Raw genomic sequence first — 15,885 nt, forward strand, 5'->3', positions numbered from 1 at the left:
CTACTGCAGTATACTCAATTTATTAAATTAATTCTCAAAGCCGTGAAATCCTCAACCCTGCAGCTGCACATTATTTCAGGTTTCTTGGCTGGGGAAATCTCTCCCGAGCTTCTATGATACGAACCGTGGTACTACTCTGTGCCAAGGAGTGAGAGAAGGGGCGAGGGGGGATAACCTGCACAGACTCGGGCAGAGATGATTATTTAGACCAATTCAAATATTACGATCATCCATGAAACATCTTCAGTCCCTCTCTCTCTCCCTTCTCTCTTTGTGTCGCTCTCTTTCTCTGTGTCTCTTCCTCTTTCTCTGTGTCTCTTCCTCTTTCTGTGTTTCTCGCTCTTATCTATCATGGAAAATAACCCTTCCTACTAATGTATTCATGCATTTAATCAGTGTCTATGTACAAATGGATGTGCTTGAGACTGCAGGCCTTCTAGAGTTGACTAAGGGGGTTAGTCAAAGCCAGATTTGGTGAAAGCTCTTAATAAGGCCCAGTGTGATATATGAGCCTGCAGGGGTAAAGCTCTGTGCACAAACGCTGCAGCCACTCTTGTGATAGGGTGATCTGTGCGGATGGAACAGTGACTAGCCTTACGGTGTTGTTATTGCACATGCGACCCCATTTGGATTCTGGGATATCCTTTATTTTGTTGCAGAATTTGATACAGGGCTGCAAATATTTGCCCGCGCACACATTAAGTCTGTTTGCCTGGGATGTTACGATAAACAAACCGCAATGGTGTACTGAATGTAATAAATGTTAAACAGTGCATGCAATTATGTCCTTCACATATCTGGCCCTCCCCAGTGAAAGCATGGCTTTGTGGACCTGAACTCTAGTCTGACAGATCGTTATTTCCCTTCCTGACCAACTAGGGTTACAGTCAAGAATTACCTGTTCATGAGATGCCCTGGGTAGATGGCATCATTTGCTGTATGGTGGCAGTTTGATGTGAAATTGAACAGATTCATGGCTGTTTTCATGTTGAGTACATTAAATAATTTCTTGGAATTTTATGCAATTCTTAAGGCCATATCTTTAATGTACAGAGTTAAATAATGTATCTGTGTGAGTGGGTTTGTGTGCATGCACATTTGTGTATACACATGCCAAATCATTAATGCTCCATAATAATACTGTAAAAAAACAAAAAGATGATATGCTTGCATACATTCCAAATAGGAATGTATACAAGGGGGAAAACAAGAGTACCATTGACCAAAAAGTACAGAGACTGTATTATAGCGCATTTGTTTTAGGATAGGTGTATAACATTACTATTACTTTACGCAGTTTAGTCCTGGTCAGTTATAATTAGTTTAGCACACTTTAAGCTGCCTGCTGTGGCAGCATTTTCTCCAAACTCTGATCAACGAGCTAAACAACCAAAACGACCAATTGCTTTAACTGCAAAAAAGGGACAGATATTTCACGTCGGAACTGCTTTCTTGCTAGGAAAAGGGAATCACCTTCATCATGTATACCCAAGGGGTTTCCTAAAGAATCTAGAACATGAGAAAAGGCTAATACACACTAGAGCAAGCAAAAAATGGAGATAAAACATAATACATGAGAATGCTTTTCCTTTTTTGGGTTCTCTCTACATTTCCCAAGGCGATACGCAACCAATCTGCCTTAACCCGAATCATCTCATGTTGTCTCTTGTCCTGGTTTTGTAAAGAACCTTTGAGGATCCCATCACCCTGGACTGCATGGAAGGCTGTGGAAGGCTGTTGAAGTGGGATTGATTTTAAAGGGGTTTGTTGTGAGGGAGCTTTTGCCGTGGCTGAGGGCAGCAGAGGCACTCTCAGCAGCAACAGCAGAGACGGTCTGCTAGGAACACAAGACAAAGCGTTGTGTACACAGAGGCTGCGGCCGTGATTAATGACGGAGGTGTGTGTTGCAGTGGGCACCCCCTCGGAACAGCGACGCATCAGTCTTCCTGTAAGACAAATATGACACTCGCCAACCCACCGCCCCACCTGCTACCCCCATGACTGCCATCAGACCCTCAGCCCCTCACAGCCGCGCGCACGCCCAGCGTGACACCGGGCTCATAAATCATCCCCAACAAAGCATGTTTAATCTGTGACGCACAGGCCTGACATGCAAATGTATTACCTGTTGTAAGCAATCCGCATGTGTTCTCCTGTGTCAAACCCCTATTTACCTGTAAGAAAGCGTATACTATAGGAAGACAGAGGTGATGACAACTGCAATGGCAAAGAAGGCGTGCTGAACTCATGAGACAATGGCGTGCGTTACACAATGCCGTTTTGCTTGGTTTTTCATGGTGGAGGATGCGCTTTTAAGACTTCTTGGCGATGCTTGCCAGATAGATTTGGGGATTTTACTCTATACATTTGTAAAACATGAATGCCAAATGATCTCCGGTGGCTTACAGTTGGTCGTCATGCCTGGTAAAAGGGAACCCCAATGATAAAGAAGGAGGGCAGTAGCTATACAGATATAATATAGAATGGTTCTTTATTGGTTCCTGTTTTGAGGTAGGCAATCTGCATTCCATCGACATCGTTTTTTCTCTAAATGACAAGAGGATTACATAATGTGATATTTTTTTTTTTTACAAAAGCATATACAAATATGTAAATGCAGCATTTTATAGATTTTTTGCATTAATTTCATGGATTGCAGTAGCAGATTCCTTTGGTTTATGTTTTACATTTACATCATGCCTATCATCTGCAATTTCTCCTTTTTACTTCAACACAGGATTAAATGAGCTGGCATATTAATATATTTAATTTTATTTGGGCCATCATACAATGTACTAGTAATTATGCCCCCAGAAAAAAAGGATATTGATAGATTTCTCGCTGGAAAAACTGTCCAAAAGAATTACAGTAGTGATAGCTTGACGCAATGTCATTTCCAAAATGCCAAGAAGAATTTGTTGAAAGGCAGAAATGTGAATGGCGTCTCCCACTCGTTCCCCTTGGCAACCTGGCTTGATCCTGTTCCTCTGCGTGGCATCTGTACATCGAGAGCACGCGCCTAGGAAGAGAGGCTGACTCGCTGAGACTATGGCAGGAACACACACGTGCATGCACACACCGAACGCATGCAGGAAGGTACATGCATACAGTGTCACACTCATGCATTCACGTACACAAACATACACACACACAAACACACACACACACACACACACACACACACACACACACACACACACACACAAACACACACACACACACACACACACACACACACACACACACACACACACACACACACACACACACACACACACACACACACACACACACACACACACACAATAAAAGTATAGGCAAACGCGAAGGCCATGCCAGCTCAGATACAGATATTATCTCTGTTGCTTTTAACACTACCAGTTAATATCCAGCATATATTATGTTTGTTTAAAACAGATTTTAAAAAGTGCCTCAACCACTGAACAGTTTTTGACTTATTTGACGCTATGCACTAAATTAAATAATACTATGAATTGGGGACAAAATGACAAATGGCAAGTGAGGTTTAATTTCTGACCTTGCTCAATTTTTAATGAGCCCAGTACAGCTGGGACCGCGTTTTTATAAATGGTGCTATAGGGTCTGTGACTATCGGAGAGATAATTAGCGTGCCGGCGCTATCATCGGTATGGATGAACATCTATCCAATGAGACGTTATGGTAAAACAAACAAGTCAATGTAATATCGGGAGTTCCCGCTATACCTCGCAGAGGTGACAGCATTTAGCTGTATAATGAAAAGAGCTGAAAACATTCAGGAACTGCCTATCCCAGGAGAGCACAGGGCTCTCAGGAGACACCATCAGCTCATCAGAGAGACCTCTGTACAACATCACATCTCTCTCTCTCTCTCTCTCTCTCTCTCTCTCTCTCTCTCTCTCTCTCTCTCTCTCTGTCTCCTGCTCTTGCTCTCTCTCTCTCTCTCTCTCTCTCTCTCTCTCTCTCTCTCTCTCTCTCTCTCTCTCTCTCTCTCTCTCTCTCTCTCTCTCTCTCTCTCTCTCTCTCTCTCTGTGTGTCCTACTCTTGCTCTCTCTCTCTCTCTCTCTCTCTCTCTCTGTGTCTCCTGCTCTTGCTCTCTCTCTCTCTCTCTCTCTCTCTCTCTCTCTCTCTCTCTCTGTGTCTCCTGCTCTCTCTCTCTGTGTCTCCTGCTCTCTCTCTCTCTCTCTCTCTCTCTCTCTCTCTCTCTCTCTCTCTCTCTCTCTCTCTCTCTCTCTCTCTCTCTGTGTCTCCTGCTCTCTCTCTCTCTCTCTCTCTCTCTCTCTCTCTCTCTCTCTCTCTCTCTCTCTCTCTCTCTCTCTCTCTCTCTCTCTCTCTCTCTCTCTCTCTCTCTCTCTTTGTCTTTCTCAATCTCACTGCCTCAAAAACCTACAGCAGTATTTCAAAGTTATGCTCCAAGGGTGAAGGATCATGCAAAACTTTGAGGGAGACAGTTTCTATTTATCTATTTGTTTCTTGGTTGACTTTTCTTACAATACATTCACCCCTTTGTACATGACCCTATTTTTTTTCAGCAACACATTTCAATGTGTTATACAAAGTTTTTCCACATGTCATTGCATATGCTACTGTGTTGCCATTCTTTAAAATACCAATAGTAAGGGCTTTCGGTCTGAAATAGCACACCTCCGCAGCAGTAACAGTTGCTTGCCACTCTAGGATACTTGAAGCTGGCAGGCCCGGGTTAGTTGTAATTACAGCGGGTAATGAGAGAAGTGATTCAGCCTGTGAGACAGCGAGTATTTTTAGATCCTCATCTTGATTTTCCAACACATTGCTACAGTCTTCTCAGAGACAACTTAGTTGGCTAACTTTTTTTTTCAGTGGAAATGGATAATAATGCCAACAGTCACTCTGAGTGGAGATATCATTTTTAAAAAGGTGAACGATATTTTAGGATTTGAACCGCAGGGAATCAAGGATCCATCCGGGGCATATGCAGACAAAGTCGTGTGGTCTGATGCTATCTGTGGTCTGATGCTGTGGTCAGAGAATTTAGCAAAAGTCTTGCTAAAATCTAATGAGTGGAATGTGGAGAGATCAATATCAAGTCAATAAATCACAATCTGCTGAAACCATTTAGCCTCTTTGCATATTATGGAATGAAAATGTGTGCCTAATTTACACAACAAACAAATAATTTCATTGTTCACTTATTGTGTACACTATCAAACCAGACGTCTGAACTCCAATAAAGCTTACCACATAAGGACTATTCTTTTGGTGCCTTTTTAATTGGTAAGAAACAGCGTCTGGGTCTATTTGTGGTGTGGTTTAATGTTGGAAATGCCAGCTGTCTGGCATCAAGCTTGCTAAAACAACTTATTATCTTGTTAAGTCGCACCAACTTTGAAGAAAGACATTGCTTAGAGCTGATATATATTTTTTTTATTTATTAAGAAATGGTTATTAATTGTAATTACTGGGTGACTGCATGTAGGCCTAGTTTACTAAGTCAATACTGCTCTAACTCACTAGCCTGTAGTCATTGTAAAATGACGGAAAATAAGCTAAGCTAATGAGCATCTTCTATTTTACACTACACCTACTTGCACTCAGATCTTCTAACACAGTTGTATCTAGTGTTTATTTTGAAATACGCCCTCTTTTAACTTAGTTTGCTTGTATCGGTGAATAGAAGACGACAGAATCCTCACACCTTCTGTAGATTTGAGTGGCAGCTGTGCCTGGTCCAGAGAGTCCCCCAGCCTAGCCCTGTCACATAGCGCATGCCTGACATGGCTGTGTCCATCTGGGCTCCTACACCCTTCAAACTACTGTCCCCCGTGCTCTCCCCCCCACCCTGCGAGAGAGACCAAGGGTACTAGGCACAGGGTGTCAAGGCAGGCCTTGCCAGGGCTTGCGGGAAACCATCCAGAGCCAGCTGGTCTGGCTTCTGAGGTACAGCGAAAAAGGCAGAGCGGAACAAAGGAAGGAGAAAAGATGGCGGTTTAGAAGGAGGAAGAGATGTTTTAGGGGGGGAAAAGGGCAAATTGTGCAGAGAAGAAAGTAAGAATTAAAAAGCAAACTGGAAGTTGCAAGAGCAGGTTCTGTTAAGGCATTCAAGCGACAAAACCAACCACAGGTGAGACACAGGTATGGAGAGTGCCGTCACCGTGAATGTGTTTGTTTGTTTGTGTATTCATGCTGGCATGGGTATTGCACTGCACTGAATGCAAAGTTTATCTTGGACTTGTTAGATTAGCCTGTGTGTAGAATAATCAATTGCACAGAAGTGTTGGAGAACACTGCTGTATCAGGATATTGCACTACAGATGGGGCGCAGAGAAGCCGAGAACAGTTCGTCCTTGCATGTGAACACCCAAGAGCTGCTCAAGAAGAATGGGTGAAAGCAATCAAAAAAGGCAAACATCGTCTGTCCAAAGGTATACAACTAAACTGATGGCATCAATGGCTCCTATACACCATAACAGAAAACTGTGTTGCTTAGAAAGTGAAACGACAAGGACAAGAGAACACATAACCATGGATTACCTCATTAATTACAAATCAAATGTGTGAGTCATTAACCTCACATTGCTAATTATTCATGAGACAATCACAAATTTGTACATAATTTCACAATTTTTATTACGCCAGCATTTTCCATATCACCTGGAATGGGATTTACATCACAAACAACCACAGCATACAAATTAGCATTTAATGTGTGCAGAACTTTTTAATTGTTCAAACGTTGAAGACAATTTTCTTGGTCAAGAATAATAATATAAAAAAATATATATATATATATATGTATATATATATTGTAAATGTATATTGGCCTACATAGGAATATTTATCTGAGACCATTTAAATGTTGATTTTTAGTTGTTATAACGGAACTGTTTCTTTAAGCTCGGAGTAAAAACAAACCCACACCTTTTGCTTTAGCTCCACCATTTACACGTGACATTGCGAGGCGACTTTTCTAGGTCCCGCCTACCTATGGTCATTGGCTTCTCAAAAGACGCTAGAGACGGCAGTTGGAAGGGGATAGTGTCAATTACGTAAAATTCCTTAGAATAATGACGTCAATTGTATCTGGTCTAATAGGCTATGTCGATGTCGAATAATGAAATGAAGTAACCAAGTTGTTTAAGTCAGGCATCACTGTTGAATTTAACCCATTAAAAGTCAAATCGAAAACACAAAATAAATATTGATTTCTCAACTCGTATTTTCAACAGTCAAACACTTAGGCCTACTGATGAAACGTTTATTTTAGTTAATTTCTCATACTTTTACCATGCAGATAGCAGGCCAATTAATATGCATAGACAGTTGAAGAGTTGTTAGTAAACCACCAACGCATTTTTGATACGGCTACTGACTTCATATAAACTATCTCGTCGATAAAGTAAAACGGTACTTCTTCAGTTTGCCTCTCACTTAGGTTACAGTACGCTGAGATGACTTGTTTTGAGCCTGAGAGTAAAAAGACACAAGACCGAAGACCCAGAGATAGAGAGAGATAGAGAGAAAAGAGAGGGAGTGAGCGATGGAAGTTGTTGTTTTTTCTCCCTCGTCTGGTAGGCTGCTCGTCAGATAGGGGGAGGAGTCTCTCACTGACAAGAGGGGGAACAGCTCGTGTGAGTTTGTCAGCTCCCTAAAATAGCAGGCAGAGTGTAAATGTGACTGAAATTACGTTTATCCACTGGAGTCACCGATATAGAGTATCTATATACAGCGTCTGACTTGGGAGTAAAGGTGAGTAACGGAAATAGAAACAATGTGGCAGCAGGAGAGTGGCAGAGTGTTGGTTGGTAGTACAGTGAAGTGGATGGGAGAGCGCCAGAGGGAGCCGTAGAGAGGAGCGATACAGATATACCGTCGTGGAGTACATGTACAATATATCATGCTTAAAAATTTTTTTGAGCGTCGATGTTAAAAACGATTCAAGGCGATGTTATTGGTTTTAATGTGCTTGTTTTCTCGAGAACATAAGATATTGCAAGGGTTGGTTAAAGTTATATCGATAAACTTCCATCGGGTCCAGCGCAAAAATTGATACACTGTAAGCTTTAAAGTTCTTAAAGACCTATGTTTATGAAATTAAAGACCTATGTTTATGTTATTAACGTTTTACTTTCTAAAGTGGTTTTATTTTGGAGAACTCGTAATAGCCCACCATCAGACATCTATTAAATCGCCCAATGTACCAGTGGAGAAGTGAGGACTTATCATTAGATCCTAAATAATTTTGTGCCATTTGCCGAATAATTATAATAGTAAAATCAATACTGCATAGTCTAGGTTTGGTAAATGGATGTATAACGGTGTAGTTGTGTAGGTGTATATGAGTGAGATGTGTCTTACAGTTGTGCTTGATTATAGGTGTGTTGTGGTCTAGGTGGTGCTGGTCAGCAGGTGTAGAAAGTGTTGTGGTCTAGGTGGTGCTGGTCAGCAGGTGTAGAAAGTGTTGTGGTCTAGGTGGTGCTGGTCAGCAGGTGTACCAAGTGTTGTGGTCTAGGTGGTGCTGGTCAGCAGGTGTAGGAAAGTCGTTTTATTTAGTAATTCTTTGCACAAAGTATCAAACATCAGCATGGTATTTTCACCAAACTAGGTATGTGTCATGGTCAAAGCCGTTAAATGATCAAGGATGTCCCTCTAGTAAGCCTTTAATCGTATACATTACAGTACCTTATCTAAAATAAATGATTGAAAGGTACAAGAACAGAATGTAGGCCTATATAAATATAATCAAGGCAGTTAAGTAAATTATGTTTGAGTTGATTCAATAACTGCATATTTTAGAAATACGTGATAATACATAGTGTCCAAGGAGTATGTTACATACAGTTAGTGACACAGTTATTGAGCGAGAAACAGGACCCTTGGAGGACAGCTAGTTATCCTGGCTATGACCTTCCCATGTGACTATCCTCAGGCCACGCACTGTATAGAAACATGATTGAGCTTACGTCATTTTACACTGAAGCTACTTTTCCCTCCAAGACAAACGATGTTCATGAAGTCCTAATACGTTCCCAATGTGTAACTTGCTTTCGTATGTCTTCTACAATTGTGGAACCAGAAATCATTTCAGTTCATTTTAGTGGAAGATGAGAGTGGAACATTTCAGAATGTATTATCTTTTGTCTAGACATAGCTTGTGAATACCTAATATAACAGTTATGCCGTTGTGAAAGATATTATCTGTCACATCTAAAAGGTATCTTCATTTGTCTGTGATCCAGTAATGAAATTCCCCTCTCAAGAATCCCTCATTGATCTGTTAAAATATCTGTTTGTGTAACGGGACATTTGGATTTAATTTCTCAACAAACACTATAGGATGGATATTAAGGTCCACACACCTGGATATTATGTCGTTATCGAGTGTCTAATTTGCAGAGCTTTTATTTTGAAGGCATTTATATCGCTGTCCCAGTAGGCTGCCAGTGATTTCTTAAGCAACACAGTAAACCACTCTCCGATTGCAGTAATGTGTTTCTGCGCTGCCCCGGGGCCTAGTGTGTAATGGGCCTTGTAGCCCATGGTCCACATCATGTGACCTCTTATGTCTTCTGTCGATGAGGTGGTTTTTGTTAATGGTGCTGAAATGAATATCGTTTTACATCTTCCATGCATTGCATTAGTCCAGCAGAGACACTGTCAGGTCAGTACTGCACGAATATGAAGGAGTCGTGCACATATTTTCTTAGTGCATGTACTACAACATACCTTTTCTATATTTTTGAATCATTCAATTATTGATTCAATATCAAAAGTATGAGTGTTGTCTGTGTGTGTCCAGAAATTGACAGATTCTTTACCATTAGTTATATACAGAAAAACAATATATGTAATAATTTGAAGCTTTGAAATACCCCAAAACATATATAAAATATATGTATATACATAATAATATATAATATATATATATATAAATGTATTGAAGTGACTATTTCAATAGTTCAAAGAAAGGGATTGGCTTCTGACATCCCAAAAAAACGACTAAATGACCAACGTAATGTTTTTCTGCTGAATTGTTTTCATCTAGCAGTGAATAGCAGACATCGGTTACCTAAATTTAGAGCTGTGTAATTCCATTGCTGTCCGAAGCACATGAGAACAAGTCCCTGTCCTTATGATGAACTAGGGGTGTTTCTCTAAACATCTGTATGAAAGCTGTTTTATAGATGATCACTTCATGAACAAAGGTAAGGTAAGAGATGATAAGCCACAGGTCTGTGACTACACGTCTTATTGTACTTAAAACACGTCCAACACGAATCCAGCTCGACGACATGAACGCACCCGTTGGCATGTGTCTGTCGTTTTGTAGGCGGACACAATAACAATGAGTGAGCTGGGGAGACAAAAACACAGGAGGTCATGGTCATTTGATTCGGGCATGTTGGCGACCAGAAAAACACACGGCACTGCGCTCGCCCGGGGCTCCCGGGTTCAGGGTTGAGACGCACAGAGGAGAGGTGTTGACTGGTGGTGAGAGTGCGCAGCTGTAGCATCTTTCACTGCACTCCTCCTCATGGCACTTGAATCTCACAGCATGGTCTCGCTTCTCCTTCCAGGGGGAATGTGGAGTGTGTGGGCGAGTCGGATCTGCAATTAACGCCGGTTGTCAGAAGAGAGAACGCTGGCGTTTCGTTTACACCCTGCCTCTGAATCACTCTGAGTGAAAGTCTCTTCCCTTTCTCCTCCGCTCTCCTCCTCCGCCTCCTCCTCCTCCTTCTCCTCCTCCTCCTCTCAGGACACTTTCCAAAAGGAAGGAGGCGCAGGCCGTCGGCTGAATCTGAAAAGGAAGAAAAAGGAAACGTTGGAGGAAATAAATCAAAGCGAAGGAGTTGAACACACCTGGTCCCATCAGGAGGACATCAATTATTTGGGTTTTCTGGTAAGCGAAAATGTTTCTTCTTTTGTTGTGAATTACTCAACAGTACGGGGAAATAAAAAGATTTGTTTGAGTTTAATAACTTTTATTGTGGTGCGTTTAGTTTGTTGAGGCAGCGGCTCTCTGGCACAGCTCTACGGTGCACTAGATAGTGGTTATGAGCGGTATCACTGGAGTACATTGGTCAGCTGAGCTGGTGTCAGCTGCAAGTGTCGTAACGGCACATTGGCTGAATATTCAAACTGGCGTTTTGTTGTGTTGGACCTATGGATGCTGTTGAATCAAACCTTACGGACCACAATGCTTAAAATCATATGGGATAAAGATGAATATGAAACAATATTACGTTTCTGAACAAAATTTCATCAACACAAAAAATGATGAAACTGTATGGTTCTAGCGAAGTAGAAATTAACCATTTATTTTATCGACGACATTTCTTTCTCTTTGTCTTGGACACTATTTAAGTGACGATATTTGTTTCGTCTTGGCCATTGTTTTTGTGGCCATTACTTTTGGTTAAAATTTCCCTCGCCTGTGACGGCAAGGTGTCAATAATGAACTGCAGGCCATGATTCATTTGAGATGGCTGGCCATATAAACAGTATCACTTACTGTCTATTTAGCTTGGAGCTCGTTAATAAAGTTCTCTTGGCAATGTGATTCATCGTGCATTGGCAGCTCACCATTAATGTGGAAATTCCAGCATTCTCCTGTGAGACCTTGAGGCTGGATGCAGAATCTTGAACTTGGCAGATAATGTTACCGACAACAACTAGCGTCAACTAAGAACACTGAATGGGAAACAATCGTCTTTTCATAAACACAAATATGACAAGTGCATTCAGTTATATTTCGGACATTTAATTCCACAGCAAGACTATAGGGTTTATTTTCATGCTTAATGAATATTTGTGAGAGGAAATATCACACAGATATCTATATTAGTTGATCTTTTGCCTTATCTGTTTGACTTGTGCCAAACAGAGTGTGCCCAATCAAAAGATAATGAGGTTGCGAGGCCGTGCATTAGCGACCTTGCAGGACAGGTCCTTAATGTCCTCTGCCGATGACTTCCAAGCCGTTGGTCAGGAGATTAATGTTAAAGGCTGCCGTTGAACTGAGCCCATGCTAATAAAAGTACCTTTTTTTACACTCGCATGAAGTTTAAAAATTATAGCTAATTACATTTGCGGAAATTGAATCAGTGATAGCACTAGAGATTTGTTGTCACGGCTCCCCATTTATTGTGACGAAAAAGACAAGCCCACTTAAGTGTAATTTTGAGATATCAATGTATTAGTGGAACAGAGCTCCTGAAAGGAGGGACACTCTTGACCTCCCCGTTTCGGGAGGCTGAGCCTTTTGGAGGGTCATAAATGGCTGCGTAAATAAACTGAAGCTGGAATAAATAAACTTGGCTTGAAAGAAGAAGGGGAAGCGTAGACAAGATGTGAGAGTCGACTGTCCAACAGGTCAGCCTCTTTGACCGAAGACAAGCTACGCATGTGTCCTGGTACTGTGGTTGCCCTTCCGCCCATTAAAGGACCAATGGGCCACAGTTAGGCTTCACCCAACACCCCACTGAGCTCCGGACCACACAGGCTAACAACTCACCCCACCTCACAGCAGCAGTCATCCTATGTCCAGCACTATGATCCTATGTTCTATAGTATTTGTCACATGGAACTATAGTCGACACAAACAAATAAGTTATATTTAGTTGTACGATGATATAGTTGCATATGTTTAGTGTCCATTACTTTATGGCTCAGTGTGGTGTAAAGCGCAGCGTGTTATTTATTTGTTCCTTGTGGCTTGTTGTTCCTGCTTTATGTTCCCTGTGAGTCCTGCTTTAAAGGGATTAACGCTATATGCATGCAAAATGGGATTTGTGAGGGAAAACTTAGCAATGGGGCGAAAGCAGGTAATGGGGTTTATAACATTTTTTTTTTAAGATGCTTTCACCCTTGGTTTTCTCTATTGCTGCTAAAGTCAGTCTTGCATGCGCCACTTCTGCTAAACAACCATGAGGCAGATATTTATACAAATGCATGCTCAATTCGGGTAGATTAGTTGACGCTTGTGCCATTTACCTTAATTGCAGTGTTAATGAAGGTTATTAAATATCTGGTGACAGTAGACACTCTACACATTCACTTTAATTCACTGCGAAGTTGAATCGAGCAAAGGACATAATTGAGTTAAGGAAGACATCGCTTTGCTGAGTTGCAAATTGACTGAATTTTAATTAGACTTTGAAAATATCAAATTCAAAGGAATATATTATAATCTAATTTACTAGATCAAAAGATCTCCCATGATTGCTAATATACCCAACTGTATTTAAATCCTGATGTATACCAGTGCACATCTTAAAAAGCATCTCTCTAGGAGCAGCCAGTCCTCTCGGTAGGCATAAAGGCAGCTAAGTACTGACATTATGAACAAACAAACAGTCCAAATACTTCCAAAGTAAAACTTTCTTCAAAGTGCGGCAAACCCAGAGGGACCAAATATTATACATTTATTAAGATGGTGAACTTGTTTCTTCAAAGAAGTTACTTAGCGTGCTGTTGGAGACGGCTTGCTGCTTGAAGCTACAATAATGGCGCCTCATTTGGACAGTCTCTGTCTTAATAGCCTTTTCCTAACACGCCTTTCCACACCATACCCTACCTAGTGTCAAATCAAATGTTTTTATCACTGCCTGCTTGTACTGTCCAGTGCAGTACAGTGCAGGACAGTGCAGGACAGTGCAGTACAGTGCAGGACAGTGCAGGACAGTGCAGGACAGTGCAGTGTAGCCAGCTGTGAAACCGAGGGGCCCCAGTCCCGGCGATGGGCCACAGTCCCTGCGATGGGCCCCACCAAGCCAGTCCAGTAGCCGCTCCGTGGGAGGACGTAGTCTAGACGAGGGCGCCACAGCTGGGCCGGGCCCCTGTGGCCCTCCATGGCCCCTGTGGCCTTGTTAACAAATGAAAAAGAGGGGGCTCGGGCTGCTATATGTTTCTTTTTGGTTATGTTTTTGTTTGTGTGAGAAGCCCTCTGAACTGGTGGCAGCTGCGAGGATGTGATTCTATTCATTATCCTGCAGGACACACACACAAACACACACACGCACGCACGCACACACACACACACACACACACACACACACACACACACACACACACACACACACCCACACACACACACACACACACACTCACACACACACACACACACACACACACACACACACACACACACACACACACACACACACACACACACACACACACACACACACACACACACACCCACACACACACAACCACATAGACACACACACCAGATTCAGGAGCAGGGAAGGGAAGTGAGGAGCAATTTCTCTTGGCCCCCCGCTTCAGTCCGTCATGTTGTTTCTGCTGGGAAAGACATCATGCATTCTGCATTGTCTTATGCTGTTAAGTCTTCCTTTGGCATCTGGAGCTATGAACAAGCCTTGATGATGAATTGCTGTAAACAAGGGAGTGGAGGTAGGAAGTCACGATTACGGAACTGACACACACATGTGTTTCTTTGGTCATAGATTAGTGGTGAGTGTGTGAAGTGAATGCAAGGATCTAGGATGTTAAAACCTCTGGACCTCGCCCAGTGCAGACACAGTGTGCATTGGTCAGAGAGATATCTCCTCTACAAGGTCCTGTGACATCATCTCTTGGCTTGTTGTGGCAGCATGATACTAGGGAAAACATTACACTCCTCTCACAGTGAAAAGACATTTTCAAATCTGCTGCCAGTGGACAGAGGCTCTCTTAAAGTAGGCCAAAGCTATACTGTCATTGAATTCAGAGTGAATAATAATCATAGTTAAATCCTAAAATAATCACGTTTGTATTCATTTTGGTGTTTCTTCTCAAATTGAAATCGCCTTCTTTAGTAAGGGAGAATCTAAAGGTTCATTCTGTGACCCCTAAGGTCTACCTTTTGTTGTGGAGATTTCTTGTCTCTCTTCCCTCTCAAATTCACTTCCTGCGGTGTTCAGTCTGCAGAGCTGTGATCAGAAACACACAAGCGATGGCTTCAGGTCGCCTGGTCTGAGCTTGTGTCTGAAGCTAGCGATGTTGTTTATCTTGCACAGGCCTCTTTCATCGAGTGTCATCCGAGAACTATTGCCTCTATTGCGATTGCTTAAAGAATGATGGAGGAGGCATCAGTCATCCTCAGTCCGGGATACATGCTGTAAACATAGTTCCTGGAGAGGGGACAAGCCAGGCCTAGTATGGCTCACACTGAGTCGAGGCTAAGCCGGGAGTCTGCCAGTTTTCTTTAACAAGTCAACATATTATGTTGTAAAAGACTGTTGATGGTAAACCCCACTACGCTAAACTGGAAATCATTTTTTATCTGTAATGAATCACAATTCATCTAGGCATGTTACTTACGCGACAGCTGTTAGTCTGTTAAGTGGCAGATTAGGATGGTACATCTTAATATTAGAAAAATCTGTGGCTGAGCGAAATGTTAACACTGAACAGAGACTTCCCAGACGTAGTGGCTACAGCTCACTATTCCACGCCAAGACTTGGCCAGACTGAGCAAGGCCTGTATATCTCTCTCTCTCTCTCTCTCTCTCTCTCTCTCTCTCTCTCTCTCTCTCTCTCTCTCTCTCTCTCTCTCTCTCTCTCTCTCTCTCTCTCTCTCTCTCTCTCTCTCTCTCTCTCTCACTCTGTTCTTGTTTGTGTAATGTTTATTTGAAAAAGAACACAACTGTTAATGTATGGACTACACTCACAGTGTACAAAATCGTGTTACATTAACCAATGTAATTACCAGCTATGGTTCATTGCAAAGAAATGGAAGAAAAAAAAGAACCCACCCAAAAATCAATGTCCTTCCTCAGCTGCCATGAATCATGGCCATGGTTGTGCCTTGGATTTCATAAAGCTTTTATGTAATGGAACACGGTAGCACGGAGGAAAAGGGGAGCGCATCGGGATGCCACGAGGAAAAATCAAATATTT

At 42.0% G+C, this 15,885-nt stretch overlaps 1 protein-coding gene across 1 annotated transcript in view; it reads left to right on the forward strand.

The window, feature by feature from the left end:
- Positions 1-7,556: 7,556 nt before the first annotated feature.
- mef2aa (myocyte enhancer factor 2aa) overlaps positions 7,557-15,885 on the forward strand; it is a 55,315-nt gene continuing 46,986 nt past the window's right edge. Inside the window, exons 1-2 of the mRNA XM_056598894.1 lie at positions 7,557-7,728; positions 10,736-10,879. The gene's annotated coding sequence lies outside the window, so the exon portion shown is untranslated. The remainder of the gene's footprint in view (positions 7,729-10,735; positions 10,880-15,885) is intronic.

This window comes from Gadus chalcogrammus, chromosome 9 (genome assembly GCF_026213295.1).
Source record: "Gadus chalcogrammus isolate NIFS_2021 chromosome 9, NIFS_Gcha_1.0, whole genome shotgun sequence".
In the NCBI taxonomy this organism is placed as follows: Eukaryota; Metazoa; Chordata; class Actinopteri; order Gadiformes; family Gadidae; genus Gadus; species Gadus chalcogrammus.